The sequence below is a fragment of the Xiphias gladius genome, chromosome 2 (assembly GCF_016859285.1).
Source record: "Xiphias gladius isolate SHS-SW01 ecotype Sanya breed wild chromosome 2, ASM1685928v1, whole genome shotgun sequence".
NCBI classification, from domain to species: domain Eukaryota; kingdom Metazoa; phylum Chordata; class Actinopteri; order Istiophoriformes; family Xiphiidae; genus Xiphias; species Xiphias gladius.
This window is the reverse complement of record NC_053401.1, coordinates 16,192,506-16,208,912: the sequence shown is the minus strand read 5'-3', so window position 1 is coordinate 16,208,912 and position 16,407 is coordinate 16,192,506.

Here is a 16,407-nt window from a genome sequence, read left to right as displayed (position 1 = left end):
TAGATGAGCTTGAGGGGTCGACAACATATCTTATATACATATGTATATAGGTATGTTCCAAAAGAAACAAGCTGTTTAGACTATATTATGTTCAAATTCCCTCTCTCGTCGCGAATGAACATCAAATCAAACATGTACTGCGTTTTCAAAAAATGCTTGTACAAACTCAATTCAAAGCACATACTTAGCTTTCTTATGGAGTCTTCTTAAAGTAGAAAGTTTTCTAAAACGATCTGGCAAGAATTAAGAGCCTAGCAGCTCAAATGAATATTTGAGTCAAATGAAGTTTTCTCGGCGAATAGACGCCAAAAATCAACATCTGCTGTGATTTTGGAAAGTCTGCGCACTGAAATTAAATGAAAGCATGTTTGCCATCATCAGTCATGCAATTTCTTGAGTTCCAAAATCTTAAAGTAGTTAGATGAGCTTGAGGGGTCGACAACAAATATCTTATATACATATATATATATATAGGTGTGTTCCAAGAAGAAATAAGCTGTTTAGACTATATTATGTTCAAATTCCCTCTCTTTTCGCGAATGAACATCAACTCAAACATGTACTGCGTTTTTAAAAAATGCTTATGCAAACTCAATTCAAAGCACATACTTAGCTTTCTTTGGGAGTCTTCTTAAAGTAGAAAGTTTTCTAAAACGATCTGGCAAGAATTGAGAGCCTAGCAGCCCAAATGAATATTTGAGTCAAATGAAGTTTTCTCGGCGAATAGACGCCAAAAATCAACATCTTCTGTGATTTTGGCCCGTCTGCGCACTGAAATCAAATGAAAGCATGTTTGCCATCATCAGTCATGCAATTTCTTAGCTTCCAAATTCTTAAAGTAGTTAGATGAGCTTGAGGGGTCGACAACATATCTTATATACATATAAGTATGTTCCAAAAGAAACAAGCTGTTTAGACTATATTATGTTCAAATTCCCTCTCTCGTTGCGAATGAACATCAAATCAAACATGTACTGCGTTTTCAAAAAGTACTTATGCAAACTCAATTCAAAGCACATACTTACCTTGCTTCGGGAGTCTTCTTAAAGTAGAAAGTTTTCTAAAACGATCTGGCAAGAATTGAGAGCCTAGCAGCTCAAATGAATATTTGAGTCAAATGAAGTTTTCTCGGCGAATAGACGCCAAAAATCAACATCTGCTGTGATTTTGGCCCGTCTGCGCACTGAAATCAAATGAAAGCATGTTTGCCATCATCAGTCATGCAATTTCTTGGGTTCCAAAATCTTAAAGTAGTTAGATGAGCTTGAGGGGTCGACAACATATCTTATATACATATAGGTGTGTTCCAAAAGAAACAAGCTGTTTAGACTATATTATGTTCAAATTCCCTCTCTCGTCGCGAATGAACATCAACTCAAACATGTACTGCGTTTTCAAAAATTGCTTATGCAAACTCAATTCAAAGCACATACTTAGCTTTCTTTGGGAGTCTTCTTAAAGTAGAACATTTTCTAAAACGATCTGGCAAGAATTGAGAGCCTAGCAGCTCAAATGAATATTTGAGTCAAATGAAGTTTTCTCGGCGAATAGACGCCAAAAATCAACATCTGCTGTGATTTTGGCCCGTCTGCGCACTGAAATCAAATGAAAGCATGTTTGCCATCATCAGTCATGCAATTTCTTAGCTTCCAAATTCTTAAAGTAGTTAGATGAGCTTGAGGGGTCAACAACATATCTTATATACATATAGGTATGTTCCAAAAGAAACAAGCCGTTTAGACTATGTTATGTTCAAATTCCCTCTCTCGTCGCGAATGAACATCAAATCAAACATGTACTGCGTTTTCAAAAAATGCTTATGCAAACTCAATTCAAAGTACATACTTAGCTTTCTTTGGGAGTCTTCTTAAAGTAGAAAGTTTTCTAAAACAATCTGGCAAGAATTGAGAGCCTAGCAGCTCAAATGAATATTTGAGTCAAATGAAGTTTTCTCGCTGAAAAGACGCCAAAAATCAACATCTGCTGTGATTCTGGCCCGTGTGTGCACTGAAATCAAATGAAAGCACGTTTGCCATCATCAGTCATGCAATTTCTTGGGTTCCAAATTCTTAAAGTAGTTAGATGAGCTTGAGGGGTCGACAACATATCTTATATACATATAGGTATGTTCCAAAAGAAACAAGCCGTTTAGACTATGTTATGTTCAAATTCCCTCTCTCGTCGCGAATGAACATCAAATCAAACATGTACTGCGTTTTCAAAAAATGCTTATGCAAACTCAATTCAAAGTACATACTTAGCTTTCTTTGGGAGTCTTCTTAAAGTAGAAAGTTTTCTAAAACGATCTGGCAAGAATTGAGAGCCTAGCAGCCCAAATGAATATTTGAGTCAAATGAAGTTTTCTCGCTGAAAAGACGCCAAAAATCAACATCTGCTGTGATTTTGGCCCGTCTGTGCACTGAAATCAAATGAAAGCGTGTTTGCACATCATCAGTCATGCAATTTCTTAGGTTCCAAAATCTTAAAATAGTTAGATGAGCTTGAGGGGTCGACAACATATCTTATATACATATAGGTATGTTCCAAAAAAAAAAGCTGTTTAGACTATATTATGTTCAAATTCCCTCTCTCGTCGCGAATGAACATCAAATCAAACATGTACTGTGTTTTCAAAAACTGCTTATGCAAACTCAATTCAAAGCACATACTTAGCTTTCTTTGGGAGTCTTCTTAAAGTAGAAAGTTTTCTAAAACGATCTGGCAAGAATTGAGAGCCTAGCAGCTCAAATGAATATTTGAGTCAAATGAAGTTTTCTCGGCGAATAGACGCCAAAATCAACATCTGCTGTGATTTTGGCCCGTCCGCGCACTGAAATAAAATGAAAGCATGTTTGCCATCATCAGTCATGCAATTTCTTAGCTTCCAAAATCTTAAACTAGTTAGATGAGCTTGAGGGGTCGACAACATATCTTATATACATATGTATATAGGTATGTTCCAAAAGAAACAAGCTGTTTAGACTATATTATGTTCAAATTCCCTCTCTCGTCAGCTAATGAAAATCAAATCAAAAATGTACTGCGTTTTCAAAAATGCTTATGCAAACTCAATTCAAAGCACATACTTAGCTTTCTTTGGGAGTCTTCTTAAAGTAGAAAGTTTTCTAAAACGATCTGGCAAGAATTGAGAGCCTAGCAGCTCAAATCAATATTTGAGTCAAATGAAGTTTTCTCTGCGAATATACGCCAAAAATCAATATCTGCTGTGATTTTGGCCCGTCTGCGCACTGAAATCAAAAGAAAGCATGTTTGCCATCATCAGTCATGCAATTTCTTAGCTTCCAACATCTTAAAGTAGTTAGATGAGCTTGAGGGGTCGACAACATATCTTATATACATATAGGTGTGTTCCAAAAGAAACAAGCTGTTTAGACTATATTATGTTCAAATTCCCTCTCTCGTCACGAATGAACATCAAATCAAACATGTACTGCGTTTTTAAAAAGTGCTTATGCAAACTCAATTCAAAGCACATACTTAGCTTTCTTTGGGAGTCTTCTTAAAGTAGAAAGTTTTCTAAAACGATCTGGCAAGAATTGAGAGCCTAGCAGCTCAAATAAATATTTGAGTCAAATGAAGTTTTCTCGGCGAATAGACGCCAAAAACCAACATCTGCTGTGATTTTGGCCGTCCAAGACTGAAATCAAATGAAAGCATGTTTGCCATCATCAGTCATGCAATTTCTTGGGTTCCAAAATCTTAAAGTAGTTAGATGAGCTTGAGGGGTCGACAACATATCTTATATACATATAGGTGTGTTCCAAAAGAAACAAGCTGTTTAGACTATATTATGTTCAAATTCCCTCTCGTCATAATGAACATCAAATCAAACATGTACTGCGTTTTCAAAAAATGCTTATGCAAACTCAATTCAAAGCACATACTTAGCTTTCTTTGGGAGTCTTCTTAAAGTAGAAAGTTTCCTAAAATGGAGTACTTTGACTTGTGTAAAAGTACTCTATCAAAACGTTGTTTAAGGTTGACGTTTGGAGCGACTTTCGCTGAGAAAAGTCATTTGGGAAAAGTGGATTTGCACATGCTTGCCGGTTTCGTTCCAGAATGTTGAACAAGCACATTTCTTGTTTTACAGACGTTGCAAACTTGCAAGCAATACGAAGAAAGACGTGCTTGTTTTTTTGGTTTCTGTCAGTGCTCGTTCAAAGCACAAGCATATAAAGTTGTTTTATTAATACATTTTCCGAGGACGGTACATGACTTTGAGTTCAGGATCAAGTTGAGCTGTGTTTCCTTTCCAGAAGGTTGCAGAAAAAAAAAATCCTTGTGTCCAGACGCGCAAAACTGGAAGGGTTTGAAGGAAAATTCACTTTATCTTTGAGTTCTGTGAAAAAAAATCCATCTCAAAAGAGTTTATATGTTCACTTTTATTTACTTTGGGCCGGACAGCTCATTTTCAAAATCAGGATTGCATTCTTTTTCCTGTTTTATTTCAAGAGCTCTTAAGAGACATCCTTCTTCTTGGCAGGCATAATGAGTAAAGCTATGAAGTCAGCCACGGTTAATTTGGAGTTTGTGTCAGTGCTTGATTAAATTAAAGCACAAGTCTCCGTTTTTACTACGTTTCAAGGAAAATATGTGAGTTGAGTGTTGAGCTGAGCTCATTTCTCCTTCCCAATGGTGTAAAAAGGAAAGCCATTGTTTCCAAACACTGAAAACTTGAAGAATAAGTAGAAGAAGATGTTTTGGGTTTGACTTGTGTAAAGTACTCTATCAAAACGTTGTTTGAGGTGCAGAGCGACTTTCGCTGAGAAAAGTCATTTGGGGAAAGTGGATTTGCACAAGCTTGCGGGTTTCGTTCTATAATGTTGAACAAGCACATTTCTTGTTTTACAGACGTTTGAAACTTGCAAGCAATAGGAAGAAAGACGTGCTTGTTTTTTGGGTTTCTGTCAGTGCTCGTTCAAAGCACAAGCATATAAAGTTGTTTTGTTAATACATTTTCCGAGGACGGTACATGACTGTGAGTTCAGGATCAAGTTGACTGTGAGTTCGGGATCAAGTTGAGCTGAAAGACGTGCTTGTTTTTTGGGTTTCTGTCAGTGCTCGTTCAAAGCACAAGCATATAAAGTTGTTTTGTTAATACATTTTCCGAGGACGGTACATGACTGTGAGTTCAGGATCAAGTTGAGCTGTGAGTTCCAGAAGGTTGCAGCTGAAAAAAATCCTTGTGTTTCTGTCAGTGCTCGTTCAAAGCAAAACTGGAAGGGTTTGAAGGAAAATTCACTTTATCTTTGAGTTCTGTAAAAAAAATCCATCTCAAAAGAGTTTATATGTTCACTTTCATTTACTTTGGGCCGGATAGCTAATTTTCAAAATCAGGATTGCATTCTGTTGCCTGTTTTATTTCAAGAGCGCTTAAGAGACATCCTTCTTCTTGGCAAGCATACTGACGTGTAAAGCTATGAAGTCAGGCACGGTTACTTTGGAGTTTGTGTCAGTGCTTGATTAAATCGCAAGCACAAGTCTCCGTTTTTACTACGTTTCAAGGAAAATATGTAAGTGTGAGTTGAGTGTTGAGCTGAGCTCATTTCTCCTTCCCAATGGTGTAAAAAGGAAAGCCATTGTTTCCAAACACTGAAAACTTGAAGAATAAGTAGGACAAGATGTTTTGGGTTTGACTTGTGTAAAGTACTCTATCAAAACGTTGTTTAAGGTGCAGAGCGACTTTCGCTGAGAAAAGTCATTTGGGAAAAGTGGATTTGCACAAGCTTGCCGGTTTCGTTCCATAATGTTGAACAAGCACATTTCTTGTTTTACAGACGTTTGAAACTTGCAAGCAATGCGAAGAAAGACGTGCTTGTTTTTTGGGTTTCTGTCAGTGCTCGTTCAAAGCACAAGCATATAAAGTTGTTTTGTTAATACATTTTCCGAGGACGGTACATGACTTTGAGTTCAGGATCAAGTTGAGCTGTGTTTCCTTTCCAGAAGGTTGCAGAAAAAAAAAATCCTTGTGTCCAGACGCGCAAAACTGGAAGGGTTTGAAGGAAAATTCACTTTATCTTTGAGTTCTGTATAAAAATTCCATCTCAAAAGAGTTTATATGTTCACTTTCATTTACTTTGGGCCGGACAGTTCATTTTCAAAATCAGGATTGCATTCTGTTGCCTGTTTTATTTCAAGAGCGCTTAAGAGACATCCTTCTTCTTGGCAAGCATAATGAGTAAAGCTATGAAGTCAGCCACGGTTACTTTGGAGTTTGTGTCAGTGCTTGTTAAAATCGCAAGCACAAGTCTCCGTTTTTACTACGTTTCAAGGAAAATATGTGAGTTGAGTGTTGAGCTGAGCTCATTTCTCCTTCCGAATGGTGTAAAAAGGAAAGCCATTGTTTCCAAACACTGAAAACTTGAAGAATATGTAGGAGAAGATGTTTTGGGTTTGACTTGTGTAAAGTACTCCATCAAAACGTTGTTTAAGGTTGACGCAGAACGACTTTCGCTGAGAAAAGTCATTTGGGAAAAGTGGATTTGCACAAGCTTGCCGGTTTCGTTCCATAATGTTGAACAAGCACATTTCTTGTTTTACAGACGTTTGAAACTTGCAAGCAATAGGAAGAAAGACGTGCTTGTTTTTTGGGTTTCTGTCAGTGCTCGTTCAAAGCACAAGCATATAAAGTTGTTTTATTAATACATTTTCCGAGGACGGTACATGACTTTGAGTTCAGGATCAAGTTGAGCTGTGTTTCCTTTCCAGAAGGTTGCAGAAAAAAAAAATCCTTGTGTCCAGACGCGCAAAACTGGAAGGGTTTGAAGGAAAATTCACTTTATCTTTGAGTTCTGTGAAAAAAAATCCATCTCAAAAGAGTTTATATGTTCACTTTTATTTACTTTGGGCCGGACAGCTCATTTTCAAAATCAGGATTGCATTCTGTTTCCTGTTTTATTTCAAGAGCTCTTAAGAGACATCCTTCTTCTTGGCAGGCATAATGAGTGAAGCTATGAAGTCAGCCACGGTTAATTTGGAGTTTGTGTCAGTGCTTGATTAAATCGCAAGCACAAGTCTCCGTTTTTACTACGTTTCAAGGAAAATATGTGAGTTGAGTGTTGAGCTGAGCTCATTTCTCCTTCCCAATGGTGTAAAAAGGAAAGCCGTTGTTTCCACACACTGAAAACTTGAAGAATATGTAGGAATAGATGTTTTGGGTTTGACTTGTGTAAAGTACTCTATCAAAACGTTGTTTAAGGTTTAGAGCGACTTTCGATGAAAAAAGTCATTTTGGAAAACTGGATTTGCACACGCTTGCCGGTTTCGTTCCAGAATGTTGAACAAGCACATTTCTTGTTTTACATACGTTGCAAACTTGCAAGCAATACGAAGAAAGACGTGCTTGTTTTTTGGGTTTCTGTCAGTGCTCGTTCAAAGCACAAGCATATAAAGTTGTTTTGTTAATACATTTTCCGAGGACGGTACATGACTGTGAGTTCAGGATCAAGTTGAGCTGTGTTTCCTTTCCAGAAGGTTGCAGAAAAAAAAATCCTTGTGTCCAGACGCGCAAAACTGGAAGGGTTTGAAGGAAAATGAACTTTTTTTTTGAGTTCTGTATAAAAATTCCCTCTTAAAAGAGTTTATACGTTCACTTTCATTTACTTTGGGCCGGACAGCTCATTTTCAAAATCAGGATTGCATCTGTTGCCTCTTTTATTTCAAGAGCGCTTAAGAGACATCCTTCTTCTTGGCAAGCATAATGAGTAAAGCTATGAAGTCAGCCACGGTTAATTTGGAGTTTGTGTCAGTGCTTGATTAAATCGCAAGCACAAGTCTCCGTTTTTACTACGTTTCAAGGAAAATATGTAAGTGTGAGTTGAGTGTTGAGCTGAGCTCATTTCTCCTTCCCAATGGTGTAAAAAGGAAAGCCATTGTTTCCAAACACTGAAAACTTGAAGAATAAGTAGGAGAAGATGTTTTGGGTTTGACTTGTGTAAAGTACTCTATCAAAACGTTGTTTAAGGTTGACGTTTGGAGCGACTTTCGCTGAGAAAAGTCATTTGGGAAAAGTGGATTTGCACATGCTTGCCGGTTGCATTCCAGAATGTTGAACAAGCACATTTCTTGTTTTACAGACGTTTCAAACTTGCAAGTAATAGGAAGAAAGACGTGCTTGTTTTTTTGGTTTCTGTCAGTGCTCGTTCAAAGCACAAGCATATAAAGTTGTTTTGTTACACATTTTCCGAGGACGGTACATGACTTTGAGTTCAGGATCAAGTTGAGCTGTGTTTCCTTTCCAGAAGGTTGCAGAAAAAAAAAATCCTTGTGTCCAGACGCGCAAAACTGGAAGGGTTTGAAGGAAAATTCACTTTATCTTTGAGTTCTCTAAAGAAAATCCATCTCAAAAGAGTTTATATGTTCACTTTCATTTACTTTGGGCCGGACAGCTCATTTTCAAAATCAGGATTGCATTCTGTTGCCTGTTTTATTTCAAGAGCGCTTAAGAGACATCCTTCTTCTTGGCAAGCATACTGACGTGTAAAGCTATGAAGTCAGCCACGGTTACTTTGGAGTTTGTGTCAGTGCTTGATTAAATCGCAAGCACAAGTCTCCGTTTTTACTACGTTTCAAGGAAAATATAAGTGTCAGTTGCGTGTTGAGCTGAGCTCATTTCTCCTTCCGAATGGTGTAAAAATGATAGCCATTGTTTCCAAACACTGAAAACTTGAAGAATATGTAGGAGATGTTTTGGGTTTGACTTGTGTAAAGTAGTCCATCAAAACGTTGTTTAAGGTTGACCTTTGGAGCGACTTTCGCTGAGAAAAGTCATTTGGGAAAAGTGGATTTGCACATGCTTGCCGGTTTCGTTCCAGACTGTTGAACAAGCACATTTCTTGTTTTACAGACGTTGCAAACTTGAGAGCAATAGAAAGAAAGACGTGCTTGTTTTTTGGGTTTCTGTCAGTGCTCGTTCAAAGCACAAGCATATAAAGTTGTTTTGTTAATACATTTTCCGAGGACGGTACATGACTGTGAGTTCAGGATCAAGTTGAGCTGTGTTTCCTTTCCAGAAGGTTGCACAAAAAAAAAAATCCTTGTGTCCAGACGCGGACAACTGGAAGGGTTTGAAGGAAAACGCACTTTTTCTTTGAGTTCTGTATAAAAATTCCCTCTCAAAAGAGTTTATACGTTCACTTTCATTTACTTTGGGCCGGACAGTTCATTTTCAAAATCAGGATTGCATCTGTTGCCTGTTTTATTTCAAGAGCGCTTAAGAGACATCCTTCTTCTTGGCAAGCATAATGAATAAAGCTATGAAGTCAGGCACGGTTACTTTGGAGTTTGTGTCAGTGCTTGATTAAATCGCAAGCACAAGTCTCCGTTTTTACTACGTTTCAAGGAAAATATGTGAGTTGAGTGTTGAGCTGAGCTCATTTCTCCTTCCCAATGGTGTAAAAAGGAAAGCCATTGTTTCCAAACACTGAAAACTTGAAGAATATGTAGGAGAAGATGTTTTGGGTTTGACTTGTGTAAAGTACTCCATCAAAACGTTGTTTAAGGTTGACGTTTGGAGCGACTTTCGCTGAGAAAAGTCATTTGGGAAAAGTGGATTTGCACATGCTTGCCGGTTTCGTTCCAGAATGTTGAACAAGCACATTTCTTGTTATACAGACGTTGCAAACTTGCAAGCAATACGAAGAAAGACGTGCTTGTTTTTTGGGTTTCTGTCAGTGCTCGTTCAAAGCACAAGCATATAAAGTTGTTTTGTTAATACATTTTCCGAGGACGGTACATGACTGTGAGTTCAGGATCAAGTTGAGCTGTGTTTCCTTTCCAGAAGGTTGCAGAAAAAAAATCCGTGTGTCCAGACGCGGAAAACTGGAAGGGTTTGAAGGAAAACGCACTTTTTCTTTGAGTTCTGTAAAAAAAAAAAATCCCTCTCAAAAGAGTTTATACGTTCACTTTCATTTACTTTGGGCCGGACAGTTCATTTTCAAAATCAGGATTGCATCTGTTGCCTTTTTTATTTCAAGAGCGCTTAAGAGACATCCTTCATCTTGGCAAGCATAATGAAGTGTTAAGCTATGAAGTCAGCCACGGTTAATTTGGAGTTTGTGTCAGTGCTTGTTCAAATCGCAAGCACAAGTCTCCTTTTTTACTACGTTTCAAGGAAAATATGTAAGTGTGAGTTGAGTGTTGAGCTGAGCTCATTTCTCCTTCCCAATGGTGTAAAAAGGAAAGCCATTGTTTCCAAACACTGAAAACTTGAAGAATATGTAGGAGAAGATGTTTTGGGTTTGTCTTGTGTAAAGTACTCTATCAAAACGTTGTTTAAGGTTTAGAGCGACTTTCGATGAAAAAAGTCATTTGGGAAAACTGGATTTGCACACGCTTGCCGGTTTCGTTCCAGAATGTTGAACAAGCACATTTCTTGTTTTACAGACGTTGCAAACTTGCAAGCAATGCGAAGAAAGACGTGCTTGTTTTTTGGGTTTCTGTCAGTGCTCGTTCAAAGCACAAGCATATAAAGTTGTTTTGTTAATACATTTTCCGAGGACGGTACATGACTGTGAGTTCAGGATCAAGTTGAGCTGTGTTTCCTTTCCAGAAGGTTGCACAAAAAAAAAAATCCTTGTGTCCAGACGCGGAAAACTGGAAGGGTTTGAAGGAAAACGCACTTTTTCTTTGAGTTCTGTATAAAAATTCCCTCTCAAAAGAGTTTATACGTTCACTTTCATTTACTTTGGGCCGGACAGTTCATTTTCAAAATCAGGATTGCATCTGTTGCCTGTTTTATTTCAAGAGCGCTTAAGAGACATCCTTCTTCTTGGCAAGCATAATGAATAAAGCTATGAAGTCAGGCACGGTTACTTTGGAGTTTGTGTCAGTGCTTGATAAAATCGCAAGCACAAGTCTCCGTTTTTACTACGTTTCAAGGAAAATATGTGAGTTGAGTGTTGAGCTGAGCTCATTTCTCCTTCCCAATGGTGTAAAAAGGAAAGCCATTGTTTCCAAACACAGAAAACTTGAAGAATATGTAGGAGAAGATGTTTTGGGTTTGACTTGTGTAAAGTACTCCATCAAAACGTTGTTTAAGGTTGACCTTTGGAGCGACTTTCGATGGAAAAATTCATTTGGGAAAAGTGGATTAGCACAAGCTTGCCGGTTTCGTTCCAGAATGTTGAACAAACACATTTCTTGTTATACAGACGTTGCAAACTTGCAAGCAATACCAAGAAAGACGTGCTTGTTTTTTGGGTTTCTGTCAGTGCTCGTTCAAAGCACAAGCATATAAAGTTGTTTTGTTAATACATTTTCCGAGGACGGTACATGACTGTGAGTTCAGGATCAAGTTGAGCTGTGTTTCCTTTCCAGAAGGTTGCAGGAAAAAAATCCGTGTGTCTCCAGATGCGGAAAAGTGGAAGGGTTTGAAGGAAAACGCACTTTTTCTTTGAGTTCTGTAAAAAAAAAAAATCCCTCTCAAAAGAGTTTAATCGTTCACTTTCATTTACTTTGGGCCGGACAGTTCATTTTCAAAATCAGGATTGCATCTGTTGCCTTTTTTATTTCAAGAGCGCTTAAGAGACATCCTTCATCTTGGCAAGCATAATGAAGTGTTAAGCTATGAAGTCAGCCACGGTTAATTTGGAGTTTGTGTCAGTGCTTGTTCAAATCGCAAGCACAAGTCTCCTTTTTTACTACGTTTCAAGGAAAATATGTAAGTGTGAGTTGAGTGTTGAGCTGAGCTCATTTCTCCTTCCCAATGGTGTAAAAGGAAAGCCATTGTTTCAAACACTGAAAACTTGAAGAATATGTAGGAGAAGATGTTTTGGGTTTGTCTTGTGTAAAGTACTCTATCAAAACGTTGTTTAAGGTTTAGAGCGACTTTCGATGAAAAAAGTCATTTGGGAAAACTGGATTTGCACACGCTTGCCGGTTTCTTTCCAGAATGTTGAACAAGCACATTTCTTGTTTTACAGACGTTGCAAACTTGCAAGCAATGCGAAGAAAGACGTGCTTGTTTTTTGGGTTTCTGTCAGTGCTCGTTCAAAGCACAAGCATATAAAGTTGTTTTGTTAATACATTTTCCGAGGACGGTACATGACTGTGAGTTCAGGATCAAGTTGACTTTGAGTTCGGGATCAAGTTGAGCTGAAAGACGTGCTTGTTTTTTGGGTTTCTGTCAGTGCTCGTTCAAAGCACAAGCATATAAAGTTGTTTTGTTAATACATTTTCCGAGGACGGTACATGACTGTGAGTTCAGGATCAAGTTGACTGTGACTTCGGGATCAAGTTGAGCTGAAAGACGCACTTTTTTGTTTGGGTTTCTGTCAGTGCTCGTTCAAAGCACAAGCATATAAAGTTGTTTTGTTAATACATTTTCCGAGGACGGTACATGACTCTGAGTTCAGGATCAAGTTGACTGTGAGTTCGAGATCAAGTTGAGCTGAAAGACGTGCTTGTTTTTTGGGTTTCTGTCAGTGCTCGTTCAAAGCACAAGCATATAAAGTTGTTTTGTTAATACATTTTCCGAGGACGGTACATGACTGTGAGTTCAGGATCAAGTTGACTGTGAGTTCGGGATCAAGTTGAGCTGAAAGACGTGCTTGTTTTTTGGGTTTCTGTCAGTGCTCTTTCAAAGCACAAGCATATAAAGTTGTTTTGTTAATACATTTTCCGAGGACGGTACATGACTGTGAGTTCAGGATCAAGTTGAGCTGTGTTTCCTTTCCAGAAGGTTACACAAAAAAAAAAATCCTTGTGTCCAGACGCGGAAAACTGGAAGGGTTTGAAGGAAATTGCACTTTTTCTTTGAATTCTGTAAAAAAATTCCCTCTCAAAAAGAGTTTATACTTTCACTTTCATTTACTGTGGGCCGGACAACTCATCTTCAAAATCAGGATTGCATTCTATTGCCTGTTTTATTTCAAGAGCGCTTAAGAGACATCCTTCTTTTTGGCAAGCATAATGAATTGTAAAGCTATGAAGTCAGCCACGGTTAATTTGGAGTTTGTGTCAGTGCTTGTTCAAATCGCAAGCACAAGTCTCCGTTTTTACTACGTTTCAAGGAAAATATGTAAGTGTGAGTTGAGTGTTGAGCTGAGCTCATTTCTCCTTCCCAATGGTGTAAAAAGGAAAGCCATTGTTTCCAAACACTGAAAACTTGAAGAATATGTAGGAGAAGATGTTTTGGGTTTGTCTTGTGTAAAGTACTCTATCAAAACGTTGTTTAAGGTTTAGAGCGACTTTCGATGAAAAAAGTCATTTGGGAAAACTGGATTTGCACACGCTTGCCGGTTTCGTTCCAGAATGTTGAACAAGCACATTTCTTTTTTTACAGACGTTGCAATCTTGCAAGCAATATAAAGAAAGACGTGCTTGTTTTTTGGGTTTCTGTCAGTGCTCGTTCAAGGTTGACGTTTATGATTTGCACACGCTTGAGGTTCAATGAGTGTGAGTAACAATAACTTTTAGTTTTTTATAAAGTTCATCTCTGTCTTCTTTACTGTGTCTCTGGCGAGGTCACAGTTTGTATCTGACATAAAGAACCATTTTTAAATTTTGTCAATCCACTTAATGTGCTAATTTGAGCTTAACTTGAGGGGAATCAGAAACAAAACATGCACTCTGCACAGAAAGGCCCCTGGCAGACAGATGATTCATTCCCAGGGCCGTCTTGCTGTGAAACAAAAGTGCAAACAACTGAGCTTCTCTGGTACAGCCTAGTCAGGTTAACTATATAGACACTGACTTATTAGTTTGTTTAGTTACCCATATAAGAGTAAAATCCAGCACAAAGCATTTTGTTTTCATTCAACATAACTTTAAAGTCTTAAAAATACACCCTCGTTTACCAGCCACAACATGGGTAAGAAAAAATCCATCTTATGGATGCAAACGTCTTCAAATTAAAGTACAAGGTAACACTTAAAGACCTCCTATTGAGTTTTTATTTTTGATTTTAACTTAAGTGATATGTCGCCAAACCAAGCTGATGTAATATACTGTCTATCACAGCCTGATAAAATGACATCATAACCCTCTGTCCAACCCCAAACACATGGGTCTGTGAAAGTAGAGTCGCTGTTGGATCCTAATGCATACAGAATTCATATGGATATTCCAAGACAGATTATAGTCAATATGTACACCCAAGTATTTGCAAGAATGAGCCTGGGTAATACAAGCGTTACAGACCAGGAGTGGAGACTGATCCCTCAGATGTCCTGGATCAAAAATCATTCCCCCTATTTTCTTAGTTTTTTACAAGTAGATGATGGTCCTCACAGCACTGTACAAACTTTTTAAACTTTTTTAGACAGAAGCTTTCACTATCAAATCTACAATTGGAACTGAAAAGGTTTTGGGAGTTAATCTGCTGGTTCCATGAGACAGGGTCAATTAAGATTTAATCTGTGATCTAACTATTTACTGTAGAACCAGTCCAGCTGAAGGACTCGAATATTAAACTGCCCTCTGGATGTGAACTTTGGAAGCACTATATTCTGAGTTTTGCTATGAGTAGTGATGTGTCGGTCGTGAACGATTCTCTCTATGAGCCGACTCATTTACGTGAACAATGGGAGCCAACTCCCGTTTGAGAAACGATTTATTTTTTCTTACTTTTTTTGGTGAATTAATACAAAACAGTCTAATATTATGATCTTTTCACCACACTGATCAGCTACGGGCACTCCATGCACTGACTGAATATTTTGTTGATGTGCGTGCCCTGCAACCAATCACGTGTGATGACAGACAAGGCTAATACCAACAGGTTAAAAGGGGGAGGGGAGGGCTGACGGTCTACAGAGCACAGAGACGAAAAGAGTGACAAGATGAGTGACAGTCGCGAACACATAAAGAATCTAGAATTTGTATTGTAGAACTATTATATCGAGCAGGGTCTTGTAACAACTTTGACAGGCATATTATAACTGTATATCCAATAGTGCAAGCTAGCATACCATGAGCTGTGCATCTCGCACCCCGTTCTTTTCCTCTCTCCTTTCCTGTCTTTATGCGCAGGGGGTATATACTGAAGTGTGTGTTTATAGTCTACATTGAACCAATTAAATGTTATCAAACAAGGAAGCATTATCATTATAAACAGCAATAATAATTAATAACAATTATCACCATTATTTTTTATTGTTAGGATAATGCTGCTTCCTTATTAGATAACAATTACCCCCTGAGACAAGCCAAAATATATATGGATTGTTGTGACACTGTGGTGATTGTAAAGTGACAGCAGTTGCCAGTTGGCCACCAAAAGATACGTTTTTTTAAACTTTTAGAGATAATTACCTAGGGCAGCCCCAGCTATTGGAAAAGTCACGCCATGCCACTAAATGCTGAGTGCAGTGTAATAGAAGATTATGCCATGATAACATGACAGGAGTAAGATTTATCCTGCTGGAACATTTTATGATCTATATTCATTTGAAATTGTTAACTTTAAATTTAAACATACTGGTGTCAGACAAAGTAGGGACAATGACATAATTTTACATAGAGACTAATTTTGTTTACAGTGACATATATACATGTGTCATGCTGCGTTCACACATAAGTGTAGAGTGGCAAATGCCACAATGATTCCATTGATTTGAAAGACAATGTTCTGTTTACAGTAAGTAAAAGAAGTCTTGTAAAAGATTTGTCAAATAAACTGTAAAATAAAAACTGATTTTTGCATCTGTGCTTCTGTTTCAGAGGCGATCCATGTAAAAGAATACAAGTAAGTAAGATTTCCTCTCATTTACTTTTATAAGACCATAATTTAAAACAATGGAATCATTGTTGAATTTCCCAGTCTCCACTTGTCTGTCGACGCACAATGACAAATATGATGAGTGCCATTTTTGTCGCTGTCAACATCACATAGTTACTCATGGTGATGGGTTTTGTCAATGACCCTCCAGTGCCTAGGAAGAGGATAAAGAAATCTTTTTGTTCAATGATGCAATGGTTAGCAGGGTTTGAGTTAGTTAGAGGGGTGAACTTTCACGCTTATTCACGTACTCTTCTGAAAAGGACGAACTGACAACCTTAAGTTCAGTCAGGGAAGTGACCAAAATCCCTCATAAACAGATCTATCAACCCTTCTTTACAGCTGCATACTACATAAATACTGGATTTCTTGATGAAAATCGAAATAATTTGTAAACTGAAAGATCTGCTCCCTATGACCCTCATAAAAATCGTGTTGAACCCTTAGTAAACAGTCAGGATGTCTGAGCTCTCTATGCCGCTGTGTTCAGATTGCAGTCTCCCCTGTGGCTGTTGGTTCGAATCCCACTTCTGACATCGCAGCTTTTCATCTGAGCAGCACCTGTTCTGTGACACTGTCGTGGAAAGTGTGTGGGCATCTGTTCGACATACACGGTGCCTACTTTGTTGTTACATGGACCAGCTTTTACAGCACATAAAAACTGCTGC